Source organism: Mastacembelus armatus, chromosome 19, assembly GCF_900324485.2.
Source record: "Mastacembelus armatus chromosome 19, fMasArm1.2, whole genome shotgun sequence".
NCBI lineage: Eukaryota > Metazoa > Chordata > Actinopteri > Synbranchiformes > Mastacembelidae > Mastacembelus > Mastacembelus armatus.
In genome coordinates this window covers 16,111,383-16,122,859 of record NC_046651.1, presented here as the reverse complement: position 1 = coordinate 16,122,859, position 11,477 = coordinate 16,111,383, and positions in this window count along the sequence as shown.

The following is an 11,477-nucleotide window of genomic DNA, read 5'->3' as shown; positions in this document are numbered from 1 at the left end:
GCGTTTCTTTGAGTGGTCAAACATTGTTTTGTTTGCTTTGGTCCCATTTGCATTGTGGCGCTTTCATGCAGTTGGTTTTAAATGTTGTTGAACTATTGATGTTGAAGTTTAATGTGTTTATTTGGTTCTGTGATTGCTGCTGTTGTTTTTTGGGGCAGAGCAGGTTTTCTAGTGTCGGGTCTGTATGTTGGCTGCAGAAATGTTGTCTTGCACTCTGCACGTTAGTGTTTAGAAATTCAGCTGAGCTAATGTCTCTCTCACACACACACACACCTTAACATTCACATTCCCCCATGCATAAAGCTAAATATTACAGAGGCTGTCAGGTGGCCTTATTCTTCTGGTCTTAATATCGCACTGAACTCTAGAGAAACTCCCAAACCCGAGAAATTAAAGTTAACATGTGCACCAGATGATTAGTTTTAAAATATATACATTTTTTATTATATAGTCCTTTTATACATTAGTCAACCATCACACAGCAGATTTAATAGTGTACAACAACTAAATCATTTTTGGTAGCCAACTTCCTGTTGAACACAGGTGGTGTTGACTGTGTAGGCAGGTGGTGTGTGACGTGTCTTGCTTTGTGTGGAGTGGATGCAAAAAATGCTCTGGTTAATTTTTTTTGTTGTTGTGTTTCCTGCTCAGTCTGCCACTGTGGTTATGGAAGTGGGGGGTCTGTGTGGTTTCAGGTGACCCATAACTGTGTGGGAGGTTTGCTTGCTGGTAGTGGTAGGTCTGCTTGCTTATAAGACATGCCCCCTCCCATCACACACACCCTCACTTCCTGTAAAAACAGTCAATGTTTCTTATAACTCATAATGAGATACACCTCCAGGGCTGTTTATTTACAAGGCTCTGGAACACCTCTATGTATTAACAGGCTGCTCATTCACGGTGTCGGAGGTTATGTATTTGTAAACCTGAACATGGAGTGGGATGTTGACATCCGCAGCAAAATGTTTGTAAAGTTTAATTGGTTGTGGGGATTTTGGCAGTTCACACTGTAAATTGCAGCATTTTGCAGAGGACAGTGCTGTTGTTTTATTAATTAGGCTCCTTTTTACTTTTGGTTATACACCTATGCAGCTAATGTCAATAACAATATTGAGAAAAATGCAGTATTTTTTTGTTGTGTTTACTGTAGTTTTGGTGTGATTGTACAATATTCTGGATCTTAGTTTTGTCCAAAATGTCTTGTGGTTTCATAACAATTAACTCATCTTCAATAAAGCGTTTTTATTTTGCAACTAAACCAGTTAGGTGAACTTGGAATTCAAGGATTCAGGTTTTACTGTGAAAATAAGGAATATAATTTGGAAGTGAAAATTACAACATAATGTTGTTGTTTTCTGGAGTACACAACTGTATAGCTGAGAATATTTTTATTTAAGTGTTGTGCTCTCAGACTGATCTACTTTTCCAAAGTTAAAATTCACTCTGAATCATTGTTTTCTGTTTGTGCTCTCAGGAGCATAGATGCTCTATATCTGAGTGAAACATCCGGCTTGTGTTTTGTGTGTTCCTCTTAGGTTGCTTAAGTAAAACCAACAAAAGATCCCAACTACAACATACAACTTATTTAGATAAGGAATTAATCCTTTGAAATATTTTTGTCATGCAGCCAGTAAGCAGCTCTATACTGGATTTTCAAGTTAAAACTCACTTTATTGTGGCAAAGACAGTTGGAATAAAACATTTTTAATGCAATTAAACTTCCCCTCCCATTTTAAATGAATGAACCTGTTCATCATTTCCAACCCCCAAGGAAGAGTTGGGCTGTAATGAGTGGAACATAGCAGAAATCCCCCAGTGTGCACGCTGTGATCTAGTGGCAAATAAAAAGGTGAAGAAAGTATTTCCTTCCTATCAGTCAGAGACGTTAACCTAAGGGAATAACACCATTAACATACAGTAAAAAAACGGTAGTTGTGGTATTTACATATAAAAATGAGTTAGAGCATCTGTTAAAAATCAAACTGTCCCCATAATGTACGTCTGTTTGATGCTGCTTCCTGTTCATGTAACATAAAAATGCACCAAAAGCTAAGAACATGCAGTAGGTGAGCTGACATTAACACCGTTTGTTTGCCAACATGCCAACTGTGTTTGCAGAAGGTGAAAGAATCAAGTTTGCCACAACAATGACAATGTCCAAACAAGGACTGTGTCTCAGTCACAGTGGTAAATATTGGCTGGGTGAGTTGTGGGGGTTGTTCTAGCGGGACTGCTTTTCCACGTGCCACTTAACCTCAGTGGAAAATGTGTTGCACAAGGTAAACAGCGAGCTATATTACAGCACAATATGATACAGTGTAAACAGAGCTATCAGTAACCATTGAGTCCAGGCAGCGTGTGGTTTCCAAGCCCATTCCCCATACAGGTAGTGACTTGCTGCTCATCAGAACTCATCGCTGATATTTACAAGCATGGAGCTGGATAATTACTCAGCTGGAGCATTGACAGACACACCGGAGAGGAAGACAAACAGGATGTGGTGTGAATGACAAAAAAGAATAGTGGGGGAAAAAAAGGCCCAGCTTGGCAGGTTGTAGTGGGGCATGTTTTCTTGGCAAGCGCCCATGTTGTCGTCTGAATCCAAGCCACCTGTATTAACTCATGACTGACCTGATTAACCTGTTCGTGGATCCCACAGATACAGGAATGATGAATTCTGGGCTGGCAGCCAGGTGAGCCATATTGAAGGAAATGGTTTGTGTAATTAACAGAGAAGCTCTGCAGAATGACAGGGGGTAATTGTAGTGTTTGCAGATGATGTCTTATTGTCATCGTGGGTGCCTCTTGGGCTGTTATGGGTACAGGCGGCTGCTGCTTTGGGCTTTGGGATCGGAACAGACACCTGGCAGCACTAGACATGTGAGGCCACTATTGATGCTACCTATTCAGCCCCTCCTCCCTCCATGATCCAAGCCCCTTCTTTCCCACTTCCCCATCCCTTGGCACTACCTCCAGTGCAGGTTGCTGTGTGGTGTGTTTGATCATATTAGCTTCAAGCTGCTGCAAACAGATGCACAATATCCAAACAGCCTTGTCGCAATGGCAGAGGGGCTGCAGGCAATGGGCATTAAAAATTTAGCTCTCTACCCATCTCTCCTTTTAAAGCTGTACTTAAGAGGAAAACATTGGCTTGGTAAAGAGCTTCACACGCAAACTACAGTTTTTACTGGACCCCTTGTTTAGTCTGCATCATGTGCACCTTTGCTTGGTCTAGCCAATGGCCCTGCAGATATTTTGGCGTGTTTTAGTCCAGGTTTGGAGATATCAGTTTCTTAGGTGAATTATGTTTGACGTCCCAGAAACAGTCATCTGGTAAGAGTTCTTCATGGCTTCTTTCTGCTATCCATGGCCCAGTCCTGGATTTGAGTTAGACCAGTTGGAGTCCTTACTATACTGTCTCCTGGTTGGGGCTGTTTGTGTCAGTTTGTCTAAACACATGGTGGCTCATAATGACCACAGGTGAAAAAAAAAAAAATTAGTTCTTGGAGGGAAGCTATGAAGAGAATGGGGCAAAAATAACATGAATTACTGCTGTTCACAACTGTGGCTGTTTGTTGGCGTCACAGTATGATGGTATGTTCTTTCTGATGGCTTCTGTTGTGTGCATCATACACACATTGTTGGTTCAACAGACCCCTAAGTGTTGGTGAGCTGTGGTGATGCTGTTCTGGTGCTCTGGTGTTACTTTGCTGTATTGCGTGAGCTACAGCTTTGTTCTCATTTTTGGACTGTTTAGACATCAGATAAAGATAAATTGAATTTAGTGAAAGACAGAATTAGCCTTCAGTAAATATAGACCTGCATGCACGTCTTAAACGTCTCTGTGGAATTCCCCACAGTCTACAAACAGCACTAGACATCAAAAAGTGACCTACAGTTGCACTGCAACAAAAGTCTTCAAAAATGTTTTTAGAGAAATTAGTTTCACTTCTTTTACTCCATACTGAACTTGTTTTAATTTAAATTACAGTGAATTACCACTCTCCAAAATAAAAGAGTTAACTAAACAGATTTCAGGTGAATATAAAGTCCACTACATGCCAAATATAGCCCCTTCATCTGGGGCCTTGTTGGATCATGCTTCCCCCTCTGCCTGACAGATGTCAGACATGCTGCGACAGGCTCAGCCTCAGAGATGTTACGGCAAGAGGAAATACTAGGATCAGAAGCGACCCTATCTTATCACCGCAGGTATAAAAGGAGATTAGCTGGTACACCTGAGAAGCCTGTGCTGGTGTACACGTGGTAATGACCGGTTAAACAAAGATGCTGTTGCAGTGGGGCCCTACACAGCTGCCCTGTGTATAGTGCAGGTTTACTTTCTCCAGGTGACAGTTACCTCACCTCCATCGCCTTTATTCAAGCCAAGAGCAGGTTCTGGCCTCTCCTATGGCCCCTCTCCAACCATAGTCCTTTCATATAGAAGACTACAGTACAACTGAATACCTGTTCAAAGGAAAATCCTTTAATGTATAAGTAAAACATGAATATAGTGATTACAGATTGACATTTCAATTTGTGTTTGTGTGTTTGGAAGTAACAGACTGTGATATCCTCTTTTCCTGAATGCACGTTTATGTTTGCCTGATGTCTGTGCCATCTCCTGACAGGGCATGTGATAGGAATAGTGTGCAAACCCTCCCTCAGGTGACATGAAGCCATCCTGGCCCTATAGATGCACCTATATTGACAACAGATGCAGGAAGCAGCGAGCTGAATGAGGACATGTAAAGGTGGATTAGATGGCAGGTGGGCTCCACTGATTAAAGAGAATGAATAAAATAACTGTATGTTGGACAGATGTTTTGACTCAGCTAGTGATTTTTTATTTTTTTATGGCATCTACATTTCTATTTGTATTTGAGTGATTTTTATAGTTAGCTGTTTTTATGTTTTCCTTTAGTGCTTTTCAGATGTAAGATTCATTTGCCTTTAAGGACTTATACAATACAGGTGCTACCTTCTTCATCTTGGTTGTTGTGCAAACGTAATATTGTGCTGTGCAGGTTTTTATATTTAGCTGTGTGGACCAAATAAATACATTGCATTCAATTCAGAATACATTTTATAACTTGGGGAATACGGAAAACCTCTTAAATTTTAATATGATTTTGCAGCCCTCTCAGGTTGGCTAACCAGTGTCAGTGAGTGTTCTATTGGCAGATATTAAATCAACAGTTAAAATGTTAAAAAAAAATAAAAATTTTTTACGTTTGGCTGATGTAGAAAATGGCCATATTAGAAAAAGATGCCACTTAATGGAGGCTGATAGTTTTTAATATACCTTTACATTGTGGCAGCTGCCTCTTCTGCTCAGTATCATACTCACCTTAACATACCTGAGGCATCAGTGGGTTACATGGCTGCTCTTGCATGTCACCACACCCTCTATACAGTAGCTTCTGATAACACACCACAGGGTAAACAGCAGATAGATAAAACAGGTTTGTTAATTAAGAAAAAAACATAAATGTCATGAAGCAATGCCACAATGCATCAGTCGAACTGATTATGTATTCACATCTACTTGAATATATTTTATTAAATTAACATGAGGTTAAAATCAACATGTCAGTAAATGCATTGTTATGTACAGCACGTCTCTGAGTCTTTGTGTGTGTTTGTTTGCATGAACACATCACTTGTGAATGCCACCTCCAATGTGCCAATGCACACTTGATGACAGGCTACATGAGAGGGTGTGAGCAAGCAGGAGATAGTGCTTTGTGTATTTAGATTACTGCACCAAACCCCTGCTGAGACACTTAGATGTGGTCAGACACATGCCAACTTACAGCCATCAATAATGCACATGGCGGGAGGATCTGGCAACCCATGTTATCAGGGACAATTGGTCTGTCCCTGCTGGAAGCCCCCATCTCCACAGACGGATGGCTTCAATTTCCTATCTCATGAAGAAGAAAAGTGGGGGGGGGGGCCTCTATTATCAGACTAGCCTGGCCCAAGTGAGTCAGTATCATCGTCCCATCTAATGTATGATTATTAACATTAGCTCTCTGTATGAGACACCCTGGGTGTTTGTGCTATAATGGTTAAAGCTTTCCTCAACAGATGAAGCAATATCTCATAGTTAGTCAGCAGGGGTCCTAGCCCAGCTGTTGGTGTGAGTGTGTGAGTGTGTGAGTGTGTGAGTGTGTGAGTGTGTGAGTGTGTGAGTGTGTGAGTGTGTGAGTGTGTGAGTGTGTGAGTGTGTGAGTGTGTGACAGAATTTGGGAAGTGGGGTGTCAGTTTGTTGGTCATCAGAGCAAAGGAAATCTAAAAGATTCAGCACATCATTTCAGTTTCAGTAGTGTTTAAATGGATATCATGCTGTCATCAGGAATAATGAGACTGAATGTCAAAATATTAAAAAAAATTAGATTTTTGGAAGTGAGGCAGGAATGTCTGGGAATTTTTCAAACTAGACTTGCATGGCTGATTTTATCTTTTCTGATAGACGTTTCTCTCCTTTGACAAAGTTGACTGTGGTTGCAAGTTGCGTGCGTCTGCATCAAAGAAAATCTGGAAGAAAAAGAAAAATGTGGGCATGTGTATGTGTGTGACTGTGTATGTGTGGGCGCTGTAAACCACTGCCTCTGCCTCAGGAGATTACAACTACAGTTCATCGTTGTTTAGGTGATGTCACATTCAGACTTCAATGGTAACGCTTCTAGTGCGGCACAGTCAATAGCCACCACTCTTCAGTCTGGAAACCATTGCCCTACCACTTCCTCCTGCTACTGCATGACCAACGGCCCACTTACAGTCCTAATCATGGCCTGATGAGAGCAGCCAAGCCTAGTGCCCAGTGCTACAGAGCTGAGGGGACTGTTTGAGGTGGTTTACTGGTGATGGAGGAGGTGGAAACTCCTCAGTCACCATGCCTTTTCAAGCTTGGCATGAAAACTGGCCCCATTTGGGGTTTTCCTCCAGGGTGGCATGGATGAAGCCGACGAGGTGACAGTGTTGATGCATGTGTGGAGAGATATCACAGGCTGAGGCAATACTTCCTTCCTACATATATTTTTCCCTTTCCTTAATGACTATTACATCAATTGTCTGCATCACTGCAGTGTTCTAACGTCACTTACAGTTTTAAGGTCAGTACATTAGTATAATAAATTTATTCATAACCTTCTCCCAGCCGTAGGGGCTGGTGGCATCTTCTTTAATAAGCCACTGACAGCTGTCTGCTGAGATTGCCTACTGAGCACCATCTTTCACAAATGGGGGCCAGAGACCCTGGATATGTGTGTGTGCCTTTGTTTCTGGAAATAACACACACACACACACACACAGTTACACACACCAGTACCTGGCTGCATGCCATCAACAGACGATGAACACAGGAATGAAATGAACACATTAGGTCAAGTCATTGAGCAGCCTGCCAGCCATACTGAGACATACCTGTATTTAGTGTCTTGTCCACTGCATGACTGCTAATTCCTTCCATGGTACTGAATACTAATGCGTTTTTTGCTCCATCAGCCACATATGTAACTCGCCATCAACAAGTCATATGAAACATGTGATTACTTTGTTACATGGGAGGCAGATTTTATTTTGTCCATCCTCCATCTTTCCACCGCTCTGCTCCGACATTATAATTGCACATGCACTGGAGGCACTGATTCTGAACAGATGCTTGTGTGCCACACAGATAAAAGACCATTCTTCCTTCCCTTGTTACATTATTTAGCATATGGTTGAAGTGATGTTCATCATGGATACCAGACTAAATTTATCCACTGCAGTTATAGGGCCTGGGTCCAGCATTCATGTTTTTCCTTCAGGGCAGTGGCTTCTACACATTTGTTCAAAGATGAAAAATCAAATGGGGATTCCTCATTTTCTGATACTAGGTGCATCATAGAGAATCAAGACATGTTGTGCTCACTGTGTTAAGGAAACAGGATACTAGCATGCAGCAGTGTTGCATTCAGAAATGATAGTTGATGTACTGAATGAAGATTAAACTTATATGGTTATGTTCATGAGTGTAGAAAGGTTAGCTGTTGTTTATAGCTGAGATTAAAAGCTACCACCATTCTCTTTTCTTACAGGCTATAAAATCCTATGAATAAACCATAACTAAATATAAATTGATGCTTTTAGGAAGTATTGTAGCAGAAGCCTAATATAGCATGTGACTGTGGCATACACCTCCGTCACTGTCCAAAAGCCATTAAACGCACATGTTTCACTGTGTGACATCTTAATTACATGAACATAGGTACTCTTGTTTGTTTTGACACAATCACATATACACTGTCTTGCTTCAACAATAGCTCTCTAGGGCACCAGATGTGTAATTAACAACAGTCCCCAGCAAATGCACAGTTTATTCTTGTCTGAGAAGCTTTTACCAAACCAAAGCTTTTGGTGCCTTTGTAGCGCAGTTAGCAGAACTGATACATTTTACTAGTCTGCTATAAGTTTAATGTGCTTCATTAAGATCACAGAAATAACAACTTTCATCCCAGATAGAATCTTGTAAATAAAGAATAACCACTGACATAAAAATATGATCTGTATATATAAGATATAAACATTGTGATGGTCCTGCAGCAAACTTAGAGAGGACACCAAGGAGAGTGTACTAACCCCAGTGCTACTTTAGTCCATGTCCATTTTAATAAACAGCAATAAAAGCGGATGCCCAGACTGCTGATATAACAGCTTCCATTCGATTGTCCTCCAGCACGGCTCAAAAGGTGAATGGGAGCTAGGAAAAAGCGTGGGTGATTCTTATTTTTTTTTTTCTTTATAGGTGTCAGAGGGTTGAATGGTAACCTACATAAAATGTGTCCCTGGCTAAAAAGAAGGGGAAAAAATCAGCAGTGAGCAAAGATATGTAGCCATGCATATTTTAAAGCTGGTAGACAGTGTGTTGAGTTTACAAGACTGCAAGTGGTGAGAAGATGTGGTAAAGGTGCCTCCTGATTTTGTTTTTTTCTTCCACAGTGAAGTAGATAGTATAAGAAGTGTTCAAGCAAAGAGAGGAAAAAAAGAGGACATTAAAGAAAGTGCAAAAAAGGGGAATGGGTAATAGAAGACCAGAGTCTGGAGAAGAGTCTGCAAAGCCGTTCCCCTCTTTGCTACTATATTCTGTCCATTAGTGTGAGTGGTGCTTTTCCACACTGTGGTTACCTCTCTCTTCAGGTTGACTTATTCCTCCTGAAGCATGTGTGTGTGGGGTGGGGGAGGTAGTAGATGGAGAAGAAAATGGAAGTGATGGAGGCAAAGGTGGGTGGTAATTAGAAACACTACTGTCATCGGAGGGTTATCAGCCCATCTTTCCTCCTGCTCTGCTTTTTGATACTGGTGAGGGTTGTAGAGTGAAATTACCCTGGCAGCCAATTACAGCGCCTTTTCTCTCTCCCTGATAAGAGGGCTATTAATACTGTGGCAATGGTTGGCACTTAGCCGACAATGAATGCCTGTCGATGAGTATTGAAAGTTTATCAACTCCTCCCTGGGCTCTGCTTCTTTTCTTACCAGAAAGAGGGAATTAACTGATATCATAAGGGGCTAAGCTCCAGGCGTCTTATCAAATGATTACTCCCTAAAACCACCAAGTGCATTTTTAATGGAAAAGGAGGAAGAGTTGTTTCTAGTGTGAAATATAAAAACAGCTCAGGGCATACGATGTTTAAGCTCTGTCATAAATTACAACAACTGTGTCAGGGAGTTTTAATCTCATGCCGCGTACAAATGGTTGGTTTGAGGTACGATGTGTGTGATCATGTACCTGGTGAAGGATTTTCCCTCCCTCCAGGAAAAGGACAGGATTTTTCAACAAGCTGTCTCCTTGAAGACCTGTTCTTTAATGTCTCTGTTTAGATCTTTGCCATGGATTAGAGGTGTGTAGCAGTGCAAGAGTTGGGTACAAGCCAAATGCTAACAGCACAATAAAGAAAGCATCTGAGCATGTTGCTTCCATTGTGTGTGTCCTAAATTGACCAAAGGTGTTACTCAGCTTCTTTAATTGTACAGGCTTTTATTAAAGTTTCACAGTTAGGTAACTCCAGTTATTTGTTTTTAGTGAGACTCAGCAGCAAAGCACAGATCAGGTTTTGTGCACACTCTGCTTACAGGAGTAAATAGTCTGCATAGACTTTGGCGAGCTTAGCAAACGTCACAGATCAGAGATGCATGTAGTAGTTTTGCCATTGTACCTGTTTCTTATGAGGGAACTAGCTTTAAAACAAGTACATGGTAATCTAGTTATCTAATCCTGAAGGGAAAGTTAGAATTACAACTAGTGACGTGAGCCCTTGCTTTAACATGCAGAGATTATGCCCATAGTGACAATATTATTGTGGATGTGTTTGTGTGTGTGTGTTTGGGGTCAGATAAACAAAAAAAATCAGGCTCATGCTTGTAATAGAGGAATGGATCTGAAATTACAGCAGGTTTACTTGGATTCAGATTTGTATATAATCCCCCTTAAAGGGAATGAAAGCACAGATCTGCTGATTCATGCATCAAACACAGTAGGGTTGTGTTCAAGTGTTTCTCACTGTCTAAAACTCACATAGTTAGGATCTTGATTTCCACTGGGGACATCCACATTGAAATATCCACTCACAGGTCTGTAAGTCACTTTGCACCCATGGGGTCCACGCCTTTCCTCAGCTGCTGCGGAGATAAACAAATGAGTCCAGATGTAACACAGTAAATAGCCCCTTCAGGATGGAGCAAAGTGGACTGTCAGTGTGTGCTGTCTCTCCCTCTTTCTGCATGGCTCTCAGTTTATGCCTCTGTAAATGTATGTGTCAGTGAGTTACCTGTCGCTGTGTGCATGCCTGCAAGTGTTTATGCCCATTCAAGTGTGTACATGAGTGAGAATGACACTAGCCTTGCAAACTTGCTGAGGGATAGTCTCAGAAAACCAAGAGTACCCCTTAAAAGAGAGGAGTGGAAGGAGAAAGACTGAGCTCAACTGTACATTTACGGATGAAAATTTCATGATGCTAAATCTAGACAGACTTTTAGTGTCAGTCAGGATTACAGCAGCAGCCTGAACAGTCATGAATTATTAAACCAGGAGAGAGATCCCTGGGTGTCTGGACCAGGGGCAGATGAGAGAGAATGGAGAAGTCAAGAGGAGGAATCATGTTGAAAGTAAATAAATAAACAGATCAATATATGCAAATGCAAATAAAGTCAGTACTGTTAAGATGGGTTGCATCTAACTGAAGGGCAGAATGTTGGGTATAAACTCTGACTTCTGGAAGATGCCAGTGCCTGTTTGTGTCTGCGCAGCTTTCAGCCTATAAGCTCGCTGTGACATGATGAGGGACTTGGGAGTGCTTGTGCCTATAAATTGGGGGGGAGGGGCTGGCAGGGAGATGTTTCTAGCACAAAAACCGGTGCAGGAGAGAAGATCACAGTGCGGTGTTGTGACAGCCCTCCAGCTATGATATCTGAGCTGTGTCAGACTCTATAGC